This window comes from Muscardinus avellanarius, assembly GCF_963383645.1.
Source record: "Muscardinus avellanarius genome assembly, chromosome: 12".
Lineage (NCBI taxonomy): Eukaryota > Metazoa > Chordata > Mammalia > Rodentia > Gliridae > Muscardinus > Muscardinus avellanarius.
The window spans coordinates 51,124,206-51,150,200 of record NC_137798.1 but is presented as its reverse complement, the minus strand read 5'-3'; positions in this window follow the sequence as shown (position 1 = coordinate 51,150,200).

The window sequence follows — 25,995 nt, the reverse complement described above, 5'->3', positions numbered from 1 at the left end:
AACAAGATACCTCAAATTCCTTGAAAAGCAGGAACAATCGAACCCCAAAGCCAGTAGAAGATAGGAAATTACTAAGAATAGAGCAGAAATTAACAAAATAGAGAATTAAAAAATACAGAAAATCAACAAAACCAAAAGCTGGTTTTTTGAAAAAATTAACAAGGTAGATAAACCACTAGCCAACCTAACTAAAAAAAGAGAGAATCAACCCAAATTATAAAGATAAGAGTTAAAAAAGGAGACATTACTACTTATAGTGTAGAAATCCAGAGGATTATCAGAAACTACTTTGTAAAACTATACTCCAACAAAATGGACAATATGGAGGAAAGTGACAACTTTCTAGGTAAATATAACCTTCCTAACCTGAGTCAAGAAGATATAGAACACTTAAACCAACCAATAACAATCAAAGAGATTGAAACAGCAATAAAGAGCTTACCATCAAAGAAAAGCCCAGGACCAGATGGTTTCCCAAATGAATTCTGTAAAACCTTTATAGAAGAGCTATCCCCAATACCCCTCAAACTATTTCATGAAATAGAAAAGACCGGGACTCGGCCCTGGAGGTCCAGGCCACATGGCCCCAACCCAAGGAGGCTGGGCAGGCATGGGAGGGGCTCCCTTAGGTGACCCCCTCACCCAGAAGGCCCTGGAGGTCCAGGCCACATGGCCCTGAACCTGGGAGTGTGGATTGGCGTCCCCAAACCACCCATTCTCTTCTCTTATTAAAAAAAAGGGGGGGGATATTTGAGAGTGGATAAGATGGCCACAGTGGCTGCTAGAATATTGGAGATGCGGACAAAATATATCCATCTGAGCTGGAACTTTTGGAAAATTCCACGGGAAGGAGGACTGCTGCTTCTCTACATCGTTAAGAATCTGGGGCATCATCTGTAAGGAGAGAGTCTAGTGGAGACCTATGAGGAAGGTGGTGGCGGCAGCAGTGGCCGAGATGGCAGTGGAGACTTGGATTTAGGAGAGGCAGACATCTGATCCAACCTACCCTGATCCTCTGAAGAAATTACCCCAAAGGTCAAATGCTACTGCTGCGCATGCTTAGGAACACTGGACATTATGTGGTATGGGAAAAGAGCTTGGGAAAGATATGAAATGGTGGTGGCAGTCACATTGGCAGTGGCGAGTACTCAGGGAAGGCAGAGATCTGTAGTAATACACCTGGAACTTTTGAAGAAATTACTTCAGAGGCAGAATACTACCCCATGCACCCTTGGGAACTTGGGATAACCTGCTGGGTGAAGAGGGTGCTCAGATCGAAGCCTGCTGAGGGGTGAGGCTGGTGCCAGGGCCAGCGAGTCTGGGATCAAAGCCTGCAGAGGGGTTAGGTCAGTTCCAGGGCCAGCAAGGCTGATTTCAGAGCCTGCTATGAGGCAAGGCAACTACGGAGGCCTCCAAGGCCAGGATCAGAGCCTGCCGAGGTGTTAGGCTGGTCCCGGGGTCAGCAAGGCCAGGAGCGGAGCCTGCCATTAGGCAAGGCTCATGCTGGGGCCTCCGAGGCCAGGATCGGAGCCTGCTGAGGGTTTATTCCAGTGCCAGGGCCAGCAAGACCGGGATTGGAGCCTGCCGTGAGATAAAGCCGGTGCTGGGGTCTCCGAGGCTGGGATTGGAGCCTGCTGAGGGGTTAGGCCAGGGCCGGGGCCAATGAGGCCAGGATCAGAGCCTACCATGAGGCAAGGCCGGTGCTGGGGCCTCTGAGGTTGGGATCAGAGCCAGCTGATGCATTAGGCCAGTGTCAGAGACACCAAGGCCGGTATTGGAGCCTGCTGTGAGGCAAGGCCAATACTGAGGCCTCTGAGGCCAGGATCAGAGTCTACTGAGGGGTTAGGCCAGTGTCGGAGCCATTGAGGATGGAATCGGAACCTGCTGTGGGGCAAGGCAAGTGCAGGGGCCTCCGAAGCCTGGATAGGAGCCTGCTGAGGAGTTAGGCTGGTGCTGGGGCCAGTGAGGCCAGAATTGGAGCCTGCCTTGTGGTATGGCTGGTGCTGGGCCTCCGAGGCCGGGATTGGAGCCTGCCGAGGGGTGAGGTCATTGTCAGGGCCAACAAGGCTGGGAACGGAGCCTGACATGAGGCAAGGCTGCTACTGAGGCTTCCGAGGCAGGGACTGGCGCCAGCTGAGGGGTTAGGCCAGTACCGGGGCCAGCAAGGTCAGGATCAGAGCTTGCCGTGGGGCAAGACAGGTGCTGGGACCTACGAGGCCGGGATCAGACTCTGCCGAGGGGTAAGGTCAGTGCTGGAGCCAGCGAGGCCGGTATCGGAAACTGTGGTGAGGCAAGGATGGAGCTGGGACTTACAAGACCAAAATAGGAGCCTGCTGAGGGGTTAGGCTGCTGCCAGGGTCAGTGAGGCCGGGATCGGAGCCTGTCATGAGGCTTAGCTGGTGCTGTGGCCTCTGAGGCCGGGAGAGGAGCCAGCCGAGGGGTTAGTTCGGTGTGAGGGGCCAGCACCAAGATCGGGGCCTCCCATGAGGCAAGACTAGTGCTGGAGCCAGCAAGGTCGGGGTCAGTCCTCCGGGTGGCCAGGCCACTACTGGGGCTGTCAAGAGTGGGATCAGAACTTGCAATGCGGCATGCACAGAGAAATAGCACAGAAAATAAAATCCAGATGCTTCTCCTAATTAGCAAGAACTAGGAGGAAAGGGGTAACAGGAGGAGGTCAAGTAGTAGAAAGGGCCCTATTGAAAAGAAATTAAGGTGACCAATCAGAGGGGAGGGGATGGAGGAGGATGGAATATCTTTAAAACTCATGAAGTACATAAACAATTATATGAAAGATAATCACCGATTAAACATGGGATCAAGGGAGGGGGAGGGAATGGGATGGGGATTGGATGAGGGTTTATTGGATGATATGTGCTTGTATATCCTCTCAAGTCTTATATTCCAAAGTGATGTATTTTTACAAAAAAAATATAATAATACATAGTTGCCACACAAAAAAATTAAAAAGAAAAAACTGGGACTCTTCCAAATACATTCTATGAAGCCAACATCACACTAATACCAAAACTGAATGAAGACAGTTAAGGAAGGAAAACTACAGGCCTATATCTCTGATGAACTTAGATGCAAAACTATTAAACCAAATAGTAGCAACATGCATTCAAAACCACATAAAGAAAATCATACACCATGACCAGGTAGGGTTCATCCCAGGGATGCAAGGCTGGTTCAACATATGAAAGTCAATCCATGTAATTTATCATATAAACAGAATCAAAGACAAAAATCACACAATCATTTCAATAGATACTGAAAAAGCATTTGGTAAAATCCAACATCCATTTATGATAAAAAAAAACACTGCAGAGAATTGGAATGGAAGGAACATATCTCAACATCATAAAGGCAATCTACAATAAGCTCACCTCTAACATCATATTAACTGGGGAAAAACTTGAAGAATTACCCCTAAAAACAGGAATAAGACAAGTATGTTCATTATCAACATTTCTCTTCAATATAGTACTATAGAGTCTAGCCAGAGCAATAAGAAAAGGAAATCAAAGGAGTACAAATAGGAAAAGAAGAACTCAAACTTTCACTATTTGCAGATGACAAGATACTATATTTAGAAAACCCAACAAACTCAACCAAAAGGCATATAGAACTGATCAGCAAATTCAGCAATATTTCTGGATACAAAATCAATCTAAAAAATCAGAAGCCTTCCTGTACACCAACCATAAATCCACTGAAAAAGAAATTCAGAAACTCCCACAAAAAAATAAACTACTTAGGAATAAACTTAACCAAGGAGGTAAAAGATCTCTACAAAGAAAATTACAAAACATTGAAAATAGAAATAAAAAATGATCTTAGAAGATGGAAATATCTTCCATGTTCATGGGTTGGCAGAATAAATATCATTAAAATGACCATCCTCCCAAAAGTGATCTATAGATTCAACGCAATGCCCATTAAACTACCAAGATCATTCCTCACAGACATAGAAAAATTAGTCCTTAAATTTATCTGGAATAACAAAAAGCCCAGAATAGTCAAAGTAGTTCTCAGCAACAAAAAACATGCAGAAGGAATCATAATACCTGACTTTAAACTATACTAAAAGCCATTGTAATAAAATTAGCATGGTACTGGCAAAAAAAACAGATACATAGACCAATGGAGCAGAATAGAAGAACCAGAAACAAGTCCACACACTTTCAGCCAATTGATTTTTGACAAAGGGGCCAAAAACATACATTGGAAAAAATATAACCTGTTCAACAAAGGGTGCTGGAAAAACTGTTTATCCTTATGCAAAAAACTGGATATTAATCCCACTTTCTCACCCTGCACAAGAGTCAATTCAAGATGGATTAAAAACTTGGAAATCAAACCAGAGACCTTGGAGCTCCTTGATGAGGCTATAGGTCCAACACTGCAACACATATGCATGGATAAACTCTTTCTCAACAAGACCCCAAAAGGCACAACAAATTAAAATGCAAATCAATACGTGGGACTGCATGAAACGGAAGAGATTCTGTTCAGCAAAAAAAAACAGTCAAGAACCTCAACCGAGAGCCAACAGAATGGGAGATTTTTGCCACCTACCCCTACAGTTGAAGACTAATATCTAGAATATAGAGAGAACTCAAGAAACCTAACACTAAAAGAAAATCATCCAATCAAAAAATGGGCAAGCAAACTAAATAGACACTTCACAAAAGAAGAAATTTAAATGGCCAATAAATGAATGAAGAAATGCTCAACATCATTGGCAATCAGAGAGATGCAAATCAAAACTACCCTGAGATTTCTCCTAACTCCATCTAGAATGTCAATCATTCAAAATACAAACAAGAAATGCTGGTGAGAATGTGGAGATTTGGGAACTCTAAAACATTGTTGGTGGGATTGCTAATTAGTGCAATCACTTTGGAAAACAGTATGGAGAATCCTCAGAAGAATGGGAACAAATCTACCATTTGATCCAGCAATACCACTTCTGGGTATCTACCCAAAAGGAAGGAAACTGAGCTTTCAATCCAATGCATGTCTATCTATGTTCATAGCTGCACAATATACCATAACCAAACTATGGAACCAGCCAAGATATCCATCAACAGATGAATGGATTGCAAAACTGTGGGATATGTACACAATTGAATTTTACTCAGTGATTAAAAAAACTCAATTATATCATTTTCAGGGAAATAGATGGAACTGGAGGATATTATGCTAAGTGAGATTAGTTGGTCATAAAATATAAGAAATTAGATGCTTTCCGTAATATGTGAAAGCTAAGGAGAAATGTATCATTGAAGAACTCTAGATGAAAAAAGAGATCCTATAGAGGAGCAAACAAGACAAATTAAATGAGGGGATGGGAGAGGAGAAAAAGGAAATTCTCTAAAACATACATTGTACTTAAACATATCAACATCAACCACTAATCCAAGCAAGGAAAGGTGGGATGGGGAGGGAATGGGGTGAGAATTGGGTAGGGGTTAAATTGGTGATGTGTACATGTATGTACACACACGTTTTTATCCCAATATGATGTATGAATATAATGCACCAATAAAAAAAATTAAAAAACCAACAAACTCCATCAAAAGGCTTTTAGAACTGATCAACAAATTCAGCAATTTGGATACAAAATCAAGCTTAAAAATCAGAATCATTTCTGTATGCAACTATAAATCAATTGAAAAAGAAACCAAGAAAACACTTTTACTCACAATATCCCCCAAAGCAATTAAATATTTTTTTATAAACCTAACCAAGGAGGTAAAATACCTTTACAAGAAAAATTATCAAATAAGAAAAAAGAAATTGAAGATCTCAGAAAATGTAAGGACCTTCCATGCTCTTGAATAGGCAAAATAAATATAATCAAAATAGCCATTCTTCCCAAAGTGATCTACATATTCAATGCAATAACCAATAAATTACCAATGTCATTCTTCACAAACAGAAAAATAAGTCCTTAAATTCATTTGGAACAACAAAAAGTCCTGAAGATTCAAAGTAGTTCTCAACAATAAGAACCATACAGGAGGCATTAGAATACCTGACTTTAAACTATACCACAAAGCTATAGTAATAAAAGCAGCATGGTATGGGCACAAAAGCATACACATTGACCAATGGAACAAAATAGAATCCTCAAAAACAAATCTACACTCTTACTTCCAATTGATTTTTGACAAAGTGCCAAAATCATACACTATAACAAAGATAACCTCTTCAACAAATGGTTTTGGCAAAACTGACTATACATATACATAATAATGGAAATAAACCCTGCTTTGTCACTCTACAGTGAGAAAGTCAGATGAATCTAAGACTTGGAAATTAGACCAAAGACTTTGCAGCTACTTGAAGAGTGCATGAGACCAACACTTCAATACATTGTTGGTGTGATTGCAAATTAGTGCCACCAATTTGGAAAGCAGTATTGAGAGTCCTCAGAAGAATGATAATGAACTTTCATATAATTCAGCAGTAACACCTCTGGGTATCTATCCAAAAGAATGAAAACCAAACTACCAGAGTAATTCATATACACCTATATATCATCTATGTTTATAGGTATACAATTCACATTGCCAAACTATGGAACCAATCAAGATGCCCATCAATAAATGGATTACAAAACTATAGAATAGGTACATGACAATATTTTACTCAGACATAAAGAACATTATGTCAATTGCAAATAAATGAATGGAGCTATAGAACCTTATACTGAGATTAGTCAGTCACAAAATGTAAAAAGTTCAGTGTGCTCCTTAATATGTGGAAACTAGGGAGAAAATGGGACATAGGCAAGACTCCACACAAAGAAAAAAATTTAGATGAGTGAAAAAGGTGACCTAACTGAGGGAGATGGAAGAGAAGAGGAAAATACCTCAACGGACATGATGTACATATGCAAACTTATCAAAGTCAATTACTATGCTGAGCATGGGAAGAAGGGAAGAGGTAGGGAATGGGATGGGAACTGGGTAAGGACTCAATGAGTGTTGTGTGCATATGTGCCTCTATCACCCTAAACTTCATCAAGAGGTATGACTAAAATGCACAGATTTAAAAAAAAAAAAAAGATTATTGGCCAGGCGAAGTAGCGCACGCTTGTAATTCCACTTCTTGGGAGGCCGAGATAGAAGGATTACACAGGTTCAAAGCCAGCCTCAGCTATTTAATGAGGCTCTCAGCAACTTAGTAAGACCCTGTTTCCAAATAAAATATAAAATAGGTCTAGGCGTATAGCACGGAGGTAGAAAAGCCCCTGGGTTCCACTCCCAGTACCAAAAAAGATTATTTAATAGAAATTACTCAATTTTAAAAAAAAAGTAAAGACTGAGATAGAGTTTTACTAATCCTTAGCACAATATCAAATACTCTAATATAGGGAGAATTTGATAAAAGGAAATAAAAAGAGCAAAAAGAAATATTATATGTAGCAGAATTTTTTAAGAGATAAAGGCTAATTTTTATTTTTTATTGGTGCTTTATAGTCATACATCTTAATGGAGTACAAGTTGCTAGAAGCAATCAAACACACATCACTCATTTAGCCATTCCACAATTCCTGCTCCATTCCCTCCTTCTCATGTTTGGCTTAGCCACTGACTTTGATGTGTTTGTGAATGTACATCATGTACATTATGGAATTTCCTTCTTTGCTCCTCTAATCTCCCTCAATTAGGTCACCTTATTTGCTCATCTATGGGTTTTCCTTCCTCATCTAGAGTTCCTCTTATGACCTTTTTTCCATAGCTTCCACATATTAGAGAGAGCATCTGATTTCTTGCTTTTTGTGACTAACTAAACTCACTTAGCATAATGTTCTCCAGTTCCATCCAATTCTCTGTAAATAACATAATTTTGTTCTTCTTTATGGCTGAGTAAAATTCTATTGTGTACATACTCCATAGTATTGGCTGGTTCCATAGTTTAGCAATTGTGAACTGTGCAGCTATGAACATACATAAGTATGCATTAGTTTTGTCATTTGGTTTCCATTCTTTTAGATAGGTACCCAGAAGTGGTATTACTAGATCATATAGTATGTTTGTTTTCATTCTTCTGATTACCTTCCATACTGTTTTCCAAAGTAGTTGCACTAATTAGCAATCCTACCAACAATATATTAAAGTTTCCACTTCTACACATCCTTGTCAGCATTTTTTGTTGTTTATGTTTTGAATGATTGCCATTATAGTTGGAGTTAGGTAAGATCTCAGGGTAGTTTTGATTTGCATTTCTCTGATTGCTAATGATGTTGAACATTTTTTTTTCATAGATGTACTGGCCATTTGAATTTCTTCTCAAATTCAATTAAATAATAATCTTGGTTATCTAGGTAGGTCAATAAACCTGAAACAGATCTATATACACATGTACAAGTTATAAAAGGTGGGAGCTGATTAAATGGTAAGGATGGAGCCCACATGCATGAGATTATCAAACTAATAAAATAATTGGAGGGAATTACCTAGGTCCTTTGGCCCTTCCATTCCTTCCATAGACGAGGACACAGCATTTGTCTACTCCAGAATGCAGCAAAAAATGACTTATCAAAAAATGTGCCTAGGCTCTTATCAGATACTCAACTTGCTTACACCTTTATCTTGGACCATGTAGGCACCAAAAATATGAAAAATAAATTTCTGGCTTTGTAAATTACCCAGTCTGTGATATTTTGTTATAGCAACAGGAACAGTTTAGGACAGCATGTTTCAGAAATATTGTTAACATAATAAAAATGAAAATACATTGCCAGCAAATGTGTTTGTAGGTAAATTAGTGCTTCAGTAAAATTTATAGCTTTAAATATATGCATTTTAGTTAGGAACAAAAGTCTAAAATTAATGCTATAGGATTCTACCTTAAGAAGTAAATAATTAAAAGAAATCTAAATAAAAAATATAACAAAAATAAAATCAGAAATCTATATGAGCAACCATATAAAAATAGAGAAAATCAACAAGGTCAAAAGTGGTTCTTTAAATAGGATATTAAAATTCATAATTTTCTAAAAATATTTAAAACAAAAAAAATTAAAATGACAACAATAAAGTATTTGAAATAATCTAGGCATAATGGTGCATGCTTATAATCCCAGTACTTTGGAGGCAGAGAAAGGAAGATATCAGGTTTAAGGCCAGTCTCAGAAACTTAGTGAGACTCTCAGAAATTTAGCAAGACTATAAGAATATTAAAATAATAAAGAAATATTAACAACAATTTGAAGTCAGTAAACCTGACAAGTATCATTAAAAATAAATAGTTTTTAAAATATGGTCAGGCGTGAATGACTTTAAACTATACTACAAAGCCACTGTAATAAAAATCAGCATGGTATTGGCACAAAAACAGATACATAGACCAATGGAGCAGAATAGAAGAACCAGAAACAAGTCCACACACTTTCAGCCAATTGATTTTTGACAAAGGGGCCAAAAACATACACTGGAAAAAAGATAGCCTGTTCAACAAAGGGTGTTGGCAAAACTGGTTAACCATATGCAGAAAATTGGAAATTAATCCTACTTTCTCACCCTGCACAAGAGTCAATTCAAGATGCATCAAAGACTTGGAAATCAAACCAGAGACCTTGGAGCTCCTTGAAGAAGGCATAGGTCCAACACTGCAACACATAGGCATGGATAAACTCTTTCTCAACAAGACCCCAAAGGCACAACAAATTAAAAGGCAAATCAATAAGTGGGACTGCATGAAACTGAAGAGATTCTGTTCAGCAAAGGAAACAGTCAAGAACCTCAACCGAGAGCCAACAGAATGGGTGATTTTTGCCACCTACCCCTACAGTTGAGGACTAATATCTAGAATATATAGAGAACTCAAGAAACTCAACACTAAAAGAAAATCATCCAATCAAAAAATGGGCAAGTGAACTAAATAAACACTTCACAAAAGAAGAAATTCAAATGGCCAATAAATGCATGAAAAACTGCTCAACATCATCGGCAATCAGAGAGATGCAAATCAAAACTACCCTGAGATTCCACCTAACTCCAACTAGAATGGCAATCATCCAAAATACAAACAATAACAAATGCTAGCAAGGATGTGGAGAAGTGGGAACTTTAAAACATTGTTGGTGGGATTGCAAATTAGTGCAACCACTTTGGAAAACAGTATGGAGAATCCTCAGAAAAATGGGAACAAATCTACCATTTGATCCAGCAATACCACTTCTAGGTATTTACCCAAAAGAAAGGAAACCAAACTACCAAACCAATGTATGTATATCAATGTTCAAAGCTGCACAATTCACCATAGCCAAACTGTGGAACCAGCCAAGATGTCCATCAACAGATGAATGGATTACAAAACTGTGGGATATGTACACAATGGAATTTTACTCAACCATAAAAATGTACAACTGCGGTATTTTCAGGGAAATGGATGGATCTTGAGGACATTATGCTAAGTCAGATTAGTCAGTCACAATAATAAAGAATTGGATGCTTTCCCTAATATGTGAAAACTAGGGTGAATGGGGTCAAAGGAGCAACTCCAGGTGAAAAAAAGAGATCCTACAAAGGAGCAAATAAGGCAACCTAACTGTGGGGATGGGAGGTGGGGAGAGGGAAATGCTTTTAGGCGCATGATGTATTTATTCATATCAAAGTCAACAACTAACCAAGCATGGGAGAGAGGGATGGGGAGGAAGTGAGGTGAGTACTGGGTGGGGGCTGGCTGGGTGATGTGCACATTTTTGTCTACACAAGTTTTTTACCCCATTATGATGTATAAATACAGTGCATCAATTTAAAAAAATAAATCTAAAAAAATAAAATAAAAATATGATTTACAAAAACCCTATGCTTTTAAAGCTCTGGTTTTTAAAATGTGGTTTCTTGACTTGCAACATCAGCATCACTTGAGAACATGTTATAAATACATGTTCTTGGTCCCTGAGCTACTGACTCAGAATTAACCAGTATACAGATGAGCATTTTTATGTGGAATATAACTGGAAAAACTTTATTAAATAATTAAATTGATTTCCCAAATTTTTAATAAGGTAAAAATCTAGGCCAAAATGTTTCACTAATAAACTTTACTAATCATTTAAAAAAGAAATAATGCAATCCCATGTATTGATCAGCCTTTAAGTTTCTTTTGCCTTTGGTGTCTTGTTGAGAAAGTTTTTACCTGTGCCTATGTGTTACAGTTTTGGACCTATGCTTTCTTCAAGGGGCTATAAGGTTTAATTTCTAAGTCTTTTATCTATCTTGAACTGACTCTTGTGCAGGATAAGAAAGTGAGGTTTATTTTTATTTTTCTGCAAACAAACACCATTTTTTGAGGAGGCGACCTTTTATCCAGTGTATGCTTTTGGCTCATTTGTCAACAATGAATTTGCTGTAAGTGTGTGAATTTGCTTCTGAGTCTTCTATTCTGCTCCATTGGTCTATATATCTGGTTTTGTGCCAGTACCATGCTGGTTTTATTACTATGGCTTTGTAGTATAGTTTAAAGTCAGGTATTATGATTCCTCCTGCATTTTTTGTTAATGAATACTTCTTTTGCTACTCTGGGTTTTTTGTTGTTCCAAATGAACTTAAAGACTGATTTTTCTAAGTATGTGCAGAATGACCTTGGTAATTTAATGGGTATTGCATTGAATCTGTAGATCACTTATGGCCATTTTAGTGATATTTATTCTTCCTATCCATGAACATAGACGATCTTTTCATCTTCTAAGGTCTTCTTTGATTTCTTTCTTTAATGTTTTATAATTTTCTTTGTAGAGATCTTTTACCTCCTTGATTAAGTATATTTCTAAGTATATTTTTGTGGGATATCTAGAGTGTAGTGTCTTTTGTATTTTTTTCAGAGGATTTATGGTTGGTATACAAAATATATATATCAAGAACCTCAACCAAGAGCCAATAGCATGGGAGATTTTTGCGACCTACTTCTCCAATAAAGGACTAATATAAAAAAATTAAGCACTAAGAAAACAAATTCAACCAAAAATAGGCAAGTGAACTAAATAAACACTTCACAAAAGAAGAAATTTAAATAGCCAATAAATGCATAAAACATGCTCAACATCATTAGCAATCAGAGAGATGCAAATCAAAACTACCCTGAGATTTCACCTAACTCCATCTAGAATGGCAATCATTCAAAACACAAACAACACCAAATACTTGTGAGGATGAAGAGACGTGAGAACTCCAATACACTGTTGGGATTGCTAATTAGTGCAACCACTTTGGAAAACAGTATGGAAGATCATCAGAACAATGGGAATGAACTTAACCTATGATCCAGCAATACCACTTCCGGGTATCTACTCAAAAGAGTAGAATACCAAATGAATACATGCATATCTATGTTCATAGCTGGACAAATTACCAAAATATGGAACCAGCCAATATGTCCATCTACTGATAAATGGATTACAAAACTAGGGGACATATAAACAATAAGCTGGGCATGGTGGTACATGCTTGTAATCCCCTAGCTTGGGAGGCGGAGACAGGAGGATGGTACAGGTTCTAAGCCAGCTGCTCTGGCTTAAGAGACCCTGTTTCCAAATATAAAAAATGTATAAAATAGGTCTGAGAGTGTAGCCCAGAAGTAGAAGGGCTTCCAGGAACCCTAGTACCACCAAAAAAAAAAAATTTACTCAGCCATAAAGAAATATAAAATTAAGAAATGTACAGGGAAATGGATGGAATGGTAGAACATTATGCTAAGTGAGATTAGTCAGTCAAAAACAAAAATTCAGATGTTCTCCCTAATATGTGGAAGCGAGGGAAAAAATGGGTCATAGGAGTAATTCTAGACAAATAAAAAGATACTGTAGATGAGCAAAGAAGGTGACCTGAGGGAGATGAGAGCGGGAAAGAGGGAAATTCCCTAATGTACATGATGGTGCATTAATAAACATATCAAAGGCAATCACTAAGCCAAAGGAGAAGTAGGGACTGGGAAAAGAATGGGTGGGAATTGGGATATGCCTAATTGGGTAATGTGTACATGTATGCCTCTATCATCTTGTACTCAATTAAGGTGTATGACTACAATACGCCAATAAAATTTTTAAAAATAAAAGTTAAATAATATCACTATTAGATTATCTCTCAGTAATAAAGTATAAGAAACCTTCCAAATTTGCTTAGTAACCCTATTATTATCTTAATACATAAAGACTACAAAATTTTATGTATAAAGTCCTAAATATTACTATTTTTAAAACTTCTAAGTAAATTAAGCTAAGTCAGAAAATAAATGGCCAGTTTACAAAATCAATTATATCTGTACACAGACGCAGTACACAATGGAAAATAAAACTAAAAATTTTATGAAAAACATAAAATTTTAAGAACAACTTATCAAAATGCTAAGTCCTCAGCAGTAAAAGTGCAGAGTATTTCTGAATATAATTACAGAAATCTTTTTTTTTCTTCCAGTATTAGTATTGAACCCAGGGGCATCCTACCTCTGAGCCATACCAGCAGTCCTATTTTGTATTCGTTTTTGTGAAAACAGGGTCTCACTAATTTGTGGAGGGCCTTTCTAACTAACTGAGGATAGCCAAGAACCTGTGATCCTCCTGACTCAGTATCCCAAGTACTGAATTATAAGTGTGCACCACCACACACAGCATTAAAGAAACCAAAATAAAAATAATATTCTATATTGTACTGGAAGACATAAAATGTCATTTTCCCAAATATGTTGGAGAAAATCAAATATGTCAGTTAAACTCCAACTGGGTTGTTAGAAAAAATTGGCAAGATGAACATAAAATATATGCATTTGGAAATGCAAAGTACTTGGAATGTCTAATAAATTTTGAAAAAATCAACAACATCGAAGCCTACCTCATTTTCATTTTCAGACCCATCATACTGCTTCGGTAATGAAGAAAGTTTGGTATTGGCATAAAGAGAAACAAGAACAACTGAACAGAATACAATGTCCAAAAGTAGAGATATGTTTAGTCCCCCTATCCCTCAACTTTGAAAAATATAACCTTATTAGAAAAATAAAATATAGATATAAATTAAAAGTATAAAGAATTTCAAAGAACACACTGAAGAATATATTTGCTACCTTAAGTAGATGAACAGAAAGTAATATTGTCAGTCTGAAGCTGCTATAACAAAACATAGTATGGGTTACTTACAAACAATAGAATTTTCCCCCTCACATTTAAAGAATCTTAGTAATCTATGATCAAATAATCAGAAAATCCAGTGTCTGGTGAGAATGCATATTTTGGTCAACAACAGTGCCCTTGTTTTGTATCTTCTATGGTGGAATGGAAGAACTAGCTTTCTGAGATCTCTTCTATAATGGCACCAATCTCAATCACCTAATTCATCCAAAGGCTCCAATTACTTCTATAACCTTGGAAGTTAGGATTTTAACATATAAACTTGGGAATAGAAGAGGAAAATTTTTCAAATCACAGAAAATACTATTTTTAAAACCTAACATATAAAACTTTTTCAAATTAGCAAAAAGACCTTTATTAAGAAAATGAAGAGTCAAGACACAGACTTGAAAAAAAAATCTCACAATATATATTCCTGGGCAAAAATGGACAAAAATATCTAAAAATATTTTTGAAGATTTAGTGGACAAAACAGAGAATTTACTAAAGGAGATATGTGAAGGACAGTAAAGTACTTAAAAATGTCCTTAACATCATATCATAGCAAATATATAAACCAAAACCACAAAGTAATATCAATACACACTCTTTTAAATAAATTTTAAAAGTTGATTATTGAAAGAAAGGCAACATCTTGATACAGATCTCATTGATGAAATCTAAAACAAGTTGAGCATTAAAATAAACAATTATATTGATGAATTATCAACACTGAATAAGAATATGTGATATTAAAGATTTTATGTAAATAAGTAAAGGAGGGTGAAAAGACACTTAGTAAAATGCCAATTAATAAATATACAAGAGATTATGGAGTTAGAGGCAGTATTAATGGATATTATAAATAGTAGATAGAAGTTTAAATAATAATAGAACATAGTCTCAAAATAGTTACTCATTAAATTTATAAAGACTTTGATCAAGTAATCAAATTTGATATTGCTAATACTAGAATAAACTAGCCTTATATATTGTTAGATGGATAAATGAGAGATGTAGAAAATCAACTCTGTGATTTTTGCCAAAAATATATAATTTGAATTTAATCCTATATAAATTCAAATAAACTTAAATTGAGAAAATTTTTGATCTAATTATTTAAAACATTTGTCAAGAAAGACAAACAAAAGTTCCATGAAGAGATATTGAGGAGCCATGACAACTAAAAGGATGATCCTAGATTGCTTCTTGAATCAAGGAATTAAGGAAATTGATAATGAGAAAATTTGAATATAAAATGTAAATTGTATAATACTATATTACCAACTTAGAATTTTATATTTGAATTTTATGCTTTTACTATGAAAAAAATCCTTATTTTGGGGAAATAATACTAAAACATTTTATGGTAAAAAAAGCACTGTGTCTCCAATTTACTTGGAAGTAATTTGTGAAAAATACATAACTAAATTGAAAGGTATGCGCATGTGTATTTGTGTGTATGTTGTTTATAGAGACACACAGAATGATAAAATAAAATTTAAGAAAAAATGTAAACTAATGTTGCGTGTGAGTGTGCACATTGAGAATTATATTGTACTCTTCCTGCAATTTTAAACTACACTTGAAATAGTTTTATTTTGTAAAATAGCTATGCTTATGAAAATTTTATATGTGGTAAAAAATTTGGGCAATAAAAAATGGTATTTTAATAAGTAACTAAAGAAATGTCTGAATGCTGAGACTTACAGTAATCGCATTTTGATTAAAAAATGCTTCAAACAGATTCATAAAAAACAACATAAAGTTCACAAGAAAAAAATTAAAATTTAAGCTATACCTCATGAAGTTATATAATAAATATACAGGTAATTCTTTTTGACAATATGATAAATATTATAAAGTGCAATTTCTGAAAAATGCCAATTATTTTCCTTAGCCAAATTTGGCTAGTACCAGTTAGAATTTACTGTTTTGTTATTTTGATTCACAATCCATATGAACATAGACATTGATCAATGAAACAATTACTAATTCCAAAAACAAATTAAATTTTATTGCAATGGGCAGTATATGGGTTCATCTCTAAGCAATACACATCTTACAGTGGACAATAAAATTATATTTTGCCTCCATTATACACAGAAGGTCAATTTTATTATGCTTTCAATTGCCTTTACACATCATTACCCTGTGGGCTAGAACATTCACCCAAGAATTTCAAAGCAGTGTATGAGATTCTGTGATACAACTCCTACTAGAAGAAAAAAAAAAACACGTTTCCCTATACAATGAAACTATAGGGTTCATAGACTCTGCAAATGGAAATGTCTCATTAGGTCATCTTGTCCATTATTTTGATAAATTATTACTCAATATATGGTCTCTATTCCCAAGTGGTTTACCCAGTTAGGCTTTTAACAACTCTGCCATTATATCTTTTCTACTGACTTCTAAAAACCATTTTATAATGCCCTAAGGATCCCTTTGTAGTATACATGTATATTTTCCACAAATAAAGGGAGAAGTACCAAATGTTCTTAGACTTCCATTTAAGCAAAATCTCTCCAGAGATTTTCTTCAGTGTATTTTCTCTTTTATACAGAGTCTCTTGAAGTTTTGCTTCAACTTTAGATAAAAGCAAAACAGATATATATATATATATATATATATATATATATATATATATATATATATATGGGAGAGAGAGTGTGTGTACTGAGGGAATAATGAAGTGCCAAATTATTATAATAAAATATGGATATAAACAATCTATTAAAATAGTATTATCCCAATTGCAGATATAGATTAAGAAAAATGAGTAGGTTTAAAAAAGTTTCACAATTAGTGAGTAGTAAAACTAGACTTCAAGCTCAGGCAGAGATCTCTGATGCAAAAGTCAATTTTTTCTTTTATGGTACAAACCGCAGTATTCTCTGTTTTAAATATCTGTCATTGTCATAATGAATACCAAAAAACCTCATAGCATTTTTTTCTTTTAGAAGTAAACTACTTATATTCCATTCAACAAATCATTTCTAGGTTCTTTATGAAAGTAATTTTTAGAATGTAATGTAATTTTTCTGAGGTTGCAAATGAAACAAATTTATCAGAAGAATTAAAATAAGGTACCTTGTTTAAATGTCAAATGATCTAATTATGGGTTCACTTATTAATACTTATATCTGAAGAAAAAATTAGTGCAGTTTTTAAAAATATTTTTGCAGGTCTAGGGATGGAACCCAGGAGCATTCAACCTCCAAGCTACATCCTCTGCCCTATTTTTTATTCTTTATTTTGAAACAGGGTCTCACTAAGTTGCGGAGGGCCTCACTGACAGCTGAGGCTGTCCACGAACTGTGATCCTCCAGTCTCAGCCTCCCGCATGCTGGGATTACAAGTGTATGCCACTACGCCTGGCAAATTAGTGCAGTTTCCAATCAACTTCATAAAGTAGCCCAAGACAGCAGGCTAAGTAAGCAAGGGTAGTGGCAGGAGCAGGTCCTCCTCCTTCCTGATTCCAATCTACCTTCAAAGTGGACACTGTTCTGGTCACATGTGAGAAAGATGGGAATTGTTCCCATTGCCCTAGTTGTACATTTGGGAAAAAAAAAAACAAAGGCATTAAGTACATTGTGGACTTTCCCTCAAGTAATTTTGCTGAAAGCTTTAGAATATTTTTTATGCTCCTATCTTAAGATAATTTAATTATGTGGCTCTTCTGTTATGAATTTTATTACACAAAACTGCTTCAGAAAAAAACTATTTGCAACTGAGAATACATAAAATTTTTACAATATCTATTTGACTACAAATAAGTATAGAAAATGAAATATAATAAAATATGTGGTTGCTGAGAAGAGCTTTAGGAAAAGGGTACACTGACTGCCACAAATTTATTATAATTCAATAGATAGTATAGTGTCTTTTGGAACAGCACTTCATAAAATGTTTATATGTCAAAGCTCACTGCATTAGCTTTTCTGTATATATTACTATATCACAGAATTACTGATAAGTTCTTTATAAATTCCATTTTCAAAGCAAAACTATTTTAATAGTTGGTAGTCAAGCTCTCCATTAAATCATTAATGTTGTACTGATTCCTTGTGAATATGCAAAAATAATATCTTTCAATCCTTGAATAAGTTTAAATGAAGTCAATACTATACCTTTATGCAACTAAATGCACTAGCAAATAACCGGCGATTCTGTAGATATTTTATGTGATACTTTGCCAAATATATCCTGTAGAAATCCTTATCTTAAATGTGATGGGGGATTTGGGAAAATCATTTTAAAATCAAAGTTAGTTCCCTATTTTCCAAAGTAGATGGCTTCTTAATTCCCTAATGCAAAATAGCCTTTTGTGGATTTTGAAAAATGTCTTTCGAAGACAGTGCTTGTAATTATGCTAAGGCATCAGTGGAAATGAAAAAAAATAAGATCAGACAATGAGAAAAGAATGTCAGAGCATTAAGCTGTCATCATATTTATGTTCCAAAGACGATTTGCATTAGGACATTACATTTAAAGATCAACATAAAGTTCAATGAAAACTGTAAGTCTTTAAATTTCTGCCAAAGCCTTTAGGAAATAGAACAGAAAATGATTTTGGCTTAGACACATTTTTAAAATGAGAAACTTTCAATGCTTTAATATTTTGACCCTCACAAGTATAAACCTTTCCACTAGCATCTCATTCTCCTTCCTATTTCTGACCCTAAAGTCATATACTTCTATTAGTGAAATTTTAATCAAATTCAGCAAATTGATTCTATAATAACACATTTATAAAGCAGGATTTCTCACTCATGAAAATTTAATTGATGATAAAATGCAGATTATGTTGTATTTTGTTAAGATATTGTTTTGATCATCATTCGGTAATGATGCAAACTACAGAAGCCCAAACTCTTAAAAAAAAGTACTACCCAGCATGTACTAAAATATACAGACATACATAAGTATACAGGTATATATTCATTTATATTTTTATACAACATGAGAGGAAAGAATATCAAGTCATTGTTTAAATCATTTATTCATGGCCTTGTCATTTCCACCAATGCTCAAAATGTGTGTATATGTATGTACGTACATGTTTATGTGCACAAACATCTTAAAAGATAGTTATGATATCACTTTTTACAAAGAGAATGGAGTTAGTTCCCTAAAACAGTAACATTTGAGAAAAATCTTCCCAAAAGCATGAGAGAGTAGAATTGAGGAACATGGGATGATAATAGACCAGAGGACCACGCTGAGATTTCTATCCTAAGATTACTGCATCTGTGACTTGGTGCAAGTAAGGAAATAGCCTACCACTGTTTTGCCTAATATCAAATACAAATAGGCAAATAGGTTTTTATTCTTTGTGGGTAAATTCTGAATACTGTAAGTGGCCTCATGAAGTATGTATGCTAAAGTTAATTAGAAGTTATATGACCATCCGACTCAAAGGTTAAGAAATGATGTATTAGAAACACCAGCCTTAACCTGGGCATGGTGGCATGTGCCTGTAATCCCAGTATTTGGAGACTGAAGCAGGATGGTCACAGGTTAGCAGCCAGCTTCAGTAACTTAATGAAGATTTCAGCAAGACCTTGTTTCAAAAATTTAAAAATAAATAAATATATAAAGGCAGGGAATAGCTCTCCAAGGTAGAATAGCCCTGGGTTCAATACTTAGTATGTAAAAAATGCATGTGTCTTAGATATGAACATCTATGGCTGGACTTACACATCCCCAACTACAGGACAGCTAAATCTCTTATTTACATGTCTATTAACATATATATTTTCTCCATAGATGTGTTTTGGATTCCCAAAACACATATATATATATATGAGAGAAGTGTCGATGAGTGGACATTTTTAGATGAGTTTTAAAAATTTATTTAACTTACTTACTTACTTACTTACTTACTTACTTACTTTTTGGGTGGTACTGGGGTTCCTGGAAACCCTTCTACCTCCGGGCTACACTCCCAGACCTATTTTATTTGGAAACAGGGTCTCTTAAGCCAGCAAGGCTGGCTTCAAACCAGCACAATCCTCCTGTCCCCACCTCCCAAGCGCGGGGATTACAAGTGTGCGCCACCACGCTGGGCTTTAGATGAGTTTTATATTGTGCTTTTGCACAAAGTTCTTAGTCTAAAATTGTTCTGCATAAATAATATGCTAACGTTTTATATCAGGATGCAGAATAAATATATTTTATAAAAATATATCAGTTTTATCGTAAGTAGATGCTGTGAAAGACAAGAATATGAATGAAAGCAATTAAGTTCCCCCCGTTTTTAAGCCCTGGGGTGATTAATAGATTTTAGAGGAAAAGATGCCAATTCATGGCTCACTCCAAGAGTCGGCGGTGAGGTCCAGCCACTCTTCTTCCCAATACTCTTAAAATTAGAGCTGAGCTTATATTTCCACGGGCAATATCAAAGGATTAGTATATTTTATTATACATTTTCACAGAATTAATGAGTATTCCCAAAAGAAGATAGGTGAGACTGTGAAGTTCAGCTATTCTTTGAAGAAGGAAAATCTACTACTCTGTAGTATAAAAATCCAAAATTCTCCGTAAACAAGAAATTCAATAAACAGAAGAATCAGGTGGACCACATCCAATCTCAGTTTATTAGACCTTATGGAAGAATTGCCACAAAAAATTTCTTAAAAGAAACTCAATTACTAAATTGAAGTATGTTAATAAATTTTGTTTTGTTTTGGTTTTTATTGGTACTGGGGTTCCTGAAAGCCTACCTCCGGGCTACACTCCCAGACCTATTTTATACTTCTTTTAATTTGGAAACTGGGTCTCTTAGGCCAGCGCGGCTGGCTTCAAACCTGTGTGATCCTCCTGTCTCTGCCTCCCAAGCGCAGGGTTTACAAGCGTGCGCCACCACTCCCGGCTTGTTAATAAGTATTATAAGGAAAAACTACTGGAATACAAGTCAAGAGATTATAGTCTACATAAGGGACTCAAGGAGACCTGGTTAAGAAAAAGAACCTAAGTAAAATTGTTTATCAGTTAAAATGATAAGATAAGAATATACTTGTTTGGAAAAACTATCTTCAAAATGGTGGAGAAAAGAGATATCTTCTACATAAAATAAAATGGAAAAATGACAGGATTTCCTGAGCAAATAAAAAAGAGCAGAGGGCTTTAGGAGATGATTCCAGTGATTTAAGCAGAGGTCTTATTATGAATAACTTTGTAATGATGCAATGGGGTTTCAACTAAAGACAAGAGATGGGTTTTAAGCAAGTGAATGTGTTAAGCAGATCTGTATATTGTACATATCCCAGCTAGAAAATGGTTATAGGACAGATAAGAATAGATGCTAAAAATCCCCTTAGGAGGTGTTGCAGTAGCCCAAGCAGAAGATGGTCATGGTAATAGACTTGGTTATGGTATGTGCTTGGTTATGGTAGTGGTCATGGTTTTAGAGACATAGACAGATTAGAGAGATATGGAGGAAGGAAATCGATAAGATTAAGTAATAATAAGGGATTGAAACAAATCATACAAATCAAATATAATTTCCAGATTTAGTCTTGATCAAATAAATAATCTTTCACAGATATATATGTATGTGTGTCTATACATATATATGCTATATATAAACATGTATATATATACATATGCATGCTATTTATAAGTAGTATACAATAAATGTAAGGGTCTAAGTCTATAAAGAAAGGTTGAAAATAAATATCAGTCAAACTCTAACTAAAAACAAGATGTAATACCAATACTAAAGAAGATCAAATTTAGGTGGAACTTACTATATTGGTCAGGGTTTACTAGAGTAACAGAAATTACAGAACACATATATGGGAAAAGAGTATTTATTAAATCAGCTTACAGTCCAAAGCAGTGTAGTTCCAGGTTTCCAGCTGCAGGAAGAGAGCCAGAGGAATCAGCAGCTGGTCAAATGGTCCAAGAGCTGGAGTCTAAGATTTATAGCCATCACTACTAAAGTTCCAGATAGAGATGGAAAGGCCAGGAACTCTCTGGAGAAACTATAGTGAAGATCCAGGTCAAAGAGCTGAAGGCCGATATCACAGAAACACTTTCTTCAGGAAGAACCATGCATGACTTTATGCAGCTCTTTTCTTTTTTAATCAAGTCCTGTACCTATCAATACTGTATGGCCTACATTCACAGCAGGACTTCTCCTTCAATCTGTCATTAAATAAACCAATAATCTCATCAGCATACTCAAAGTCTCATAATTTTGGATGGTTGGTTCATGATCTAGTCAAGCTGACAATTCAGACTATCACACCTATTAGAGACAATAACTTACCAGATACCAGAACTTTATAAAATAGTAATTAAGTCAATGTAATCTGTTACAAAATAGTCAGACATGAAACTGGGATAGAATAGAAATTTCAAAATCAGATTCACTTGTATTATGACTCTTTCTAGTGATCTAGTAAAAAAAAAACCACTCTAAATTGTATGACTTGGAGCCTGATATATTTAGAACAATAGTTCTCAAACTTAGCTGTAAGAGTCATTTGTGGAGCTTTCAAAACTGCTGCTATTTATCTGGGCACAGTGTTGCATGCCTGTAATATATATTGGAAAAATTAAAATAGAGGCAGGCTCCTAGCACATTCAAGGCTGAGACAGGAAGACTCAAGTGTAAGCTCAGATTTGCAACTTAGTGAGACCTTTAATAACTTAAGGAGACCTGTTTCAAAATAAAAATAGTTGGGGGTATATTTCAGTGACAGAATATACCTGGGTTTAATCCCCAGTACAAAAATATATATATTAAAATAAAAAATCTCCTTTTTTCTTATAACATTTCTACTAGAAATGGTTAAATTTAGCCAAATTTTCATCTTTGTGTATCAAAAAGAAGAAAATTATGGAGAAAAAATAAATTATTGTTGTTTTTAGTGTTCTACCAATTTTCTAATTAGATTTAAATTTTTCATTTTTTCACAAGAAATGCAATATCTGTCACAATGAGAAAGCAAAAGTCAGACCTGCTGGCACTTTGATCATGAGATTCTAGCCTCTATAACCATGAGAAGATAAATTTCTGTTGTTTAAGTTACCCAGTCTGTGATATTTGTTATGGCAGTCCTAAAAGACTAATATATCATCTTATATTTATGTGTACCTCTCTCTTTTCAAATAGGCTACAAATCATAAAAAGGTCATCCGATTTTCTAGTTTATATTTCTAGTACCTAGTACAATGCCTATAAAATTTAAGTCTATAACAAAAGTTTGTTGAGTAAACAATTTTAACTATATATATTCCCCAAAAAACTCAGTGCTATGAATTTTCCTCTTCATACTGCCTTCAAAGTGTCCCAGAGGTTTTGATATGTTGTATCTCTATTTTCATTTGTTTTTAGAACTTTCTTGATTTCACCCCTTACTTCTTCTATGACCCATTCTTTATTCAGAAATGTGATGTTCACCCTCCACACTTTTATGTGTCTTTAACTTCTTCTCATATATCTCCAAAATCAAAAAAAGCTTTTTCTCTAAGCCTTCCCTCTAATTGGAATTCAAGTAACCTACCTTTCGTTCACTTTATTGACTGTTGCAACTTCAAGTTGAACTAGAACCAACTTAGCACCTTTACTCCGCATCCCAGCTTCTCTTAATTCCTTTCTTCTTATAACTTAGTTTAGAATCTGTTTCATTTCACATATCTCTCCACTCAACCACACAGATGGTATTGTTTCCCCAAACTGTCTCTCCAAAGTATGTAACTTCTCTTCTTTCTCAAAAGTTTCTCTCAGATCAGCTCCTGAACATACGTGTACTATTGCAATGGCTGTCTATTTAAGCGTGGTTCAGTTTCTACACTTTCATATATTTTTAAGATATTAACTTTTATTTTTTAACTTACATATTCAGACACATAAAATAGTGCCAATTAATAAATGACTGTTGAATAATATTAAAGAAAACCTCTTTTAAGAGGTGAGATAAGGTTATGGAGAATAAGAAAAAGTTAAGCTCATGAATGGGATAGGATTTGAAGTGCAGGAAAAATCATGTTTGATATATTAAAAATCACAAAAACTGTGGTAATGTCAAGGTAATTGCCAAATTTAAGAGTCACAACTATAAATCAGTACTTTGGAGACTCTATTCAGGGAGTCTTTTGTTATCTTGGAAATTTATTTTTGGCTTCTTGTTGGGAACCATTGTCTTTTCTATCTTCCAACACTAATCTATTTCCATTTTCCCATTCTTGTTTTTCCTACAGTAATAGAAAAATAGGACCCCATTAAACAGAGTACACATTTCAGAAAATAATATGATTTTTGTTACTACAGCTAAAATTGATGCTTGAAGGATTATTTCTGAATTCTACTTATTAGAAAAACCTGTGACTTTATGATGAAGTAATAGTAGAAATTTATATCAATATAGTCTTCAAATAAAATTTTATTGTTACCAAGCTTGAACCTAAGTTTCAGATTTATGAATCACACTGAAAACCTATTTCACTTCCTTTTCTGAAACATATTGCCAACCCAATAACTTATGTCATCTGTTAAGTGTTAGTTTTTAACTTATCTTAGCTGTGGAGTTGGTCAACTGATTTTTCTCCCTAGGTCCAACTTCAGAAAAAGACAAGAAATTTGCGATGAGACATTTGTTGACAAGAGCAGGGAAAAAATGAGTATCACCCTAGATGGTTCCCAGCACTTATATTGAGATAAATTTTATAACAAAACTTCCATATTCTAAGGTGCTTAGAATGGGGTAACACACACTTTAGTGTTTGTCATTCACTTTCTCCTTTACTTCTACACTATTAGGTGTTTGTGTGTGTGTGTGTGTGTGTGTGTGTGTGTGTGTGTGTGTACACATGTGCCAAAATCATAAAAGGCAACAATAACAATGCTGTAAGGGTTATTTATACAACAGTTTGGAGCCCAATTATAAAAATGCTGTTGTACTTTGAGGAAACCTCCAATTTCCAGTCCAAATCTATGTTAACATTTTTTGTTTTTGTTTTTGTTGTTGTGTGTATGTGTGTGTGTGTGTGTGTGTGTGTGTGTGTGTGTGTGTGTTGTTGGTATTGAAGCTAGAAATATTCTACCTCTGAGCTACACCCTCAGCTCTATTCTATTATTTAGTTTGAAATAGGTCTCACTAAGTTGCTGAAAGCCTCAGTAAATTTCTGAGGCCGGCCTCAACCCTGTTATACTCCTATCTTAGACACCCAAGTACTGAGATTCCAGAAGTGTGCCACCACACCTCATTTATCTCAATGTTTTATCTGCTATATGAGATAAAACATGATTATTAAAATATTTTCTGGTTACTGTTCTACGTTTGATATTTTAAAAGTAAATGATTCTTCATCTTACATCATATTTTTTCTATTTTCTTAAAGTTTACATAAAATCTCTTAATGTAGATGGATTGAAGTGGTAGAGAAGGTATGCATTTATATTGTGTTTCATTTGTATTAATTTGTGGCAATATATATGTTTTGTATATATATATACACACATATATATATATGTTTTGTATATATATGTGTGTGTTGTGTGTGTGTATATATATATATATATATCCATATATACAATATATACACACACATACAGACATAGTGTGTGTGCATGTGTGTGTGTTACTGAGGAGAGAACCCAGGACATTCTACCTCCAAGCTATATTCCAAGGCCTTTGTGTGTGTGTGGTATGGAGGATTGAACCCAGAAGCAGTCTACCTTCTGGTTACACCCCCAGCCCTGCTATTTATTCTCTATTTTGAAATATGGTATAAGTTTTAGAGGGCCTCACTACATAGCTGAAGCTGGCTGCAAACCTGCAACCCTTCTGTTTCAGCCTCCCAAGTACTGGGATTACGAGCACAGACCATCATACCTGGCTTAATTCTTGTTATTTGGA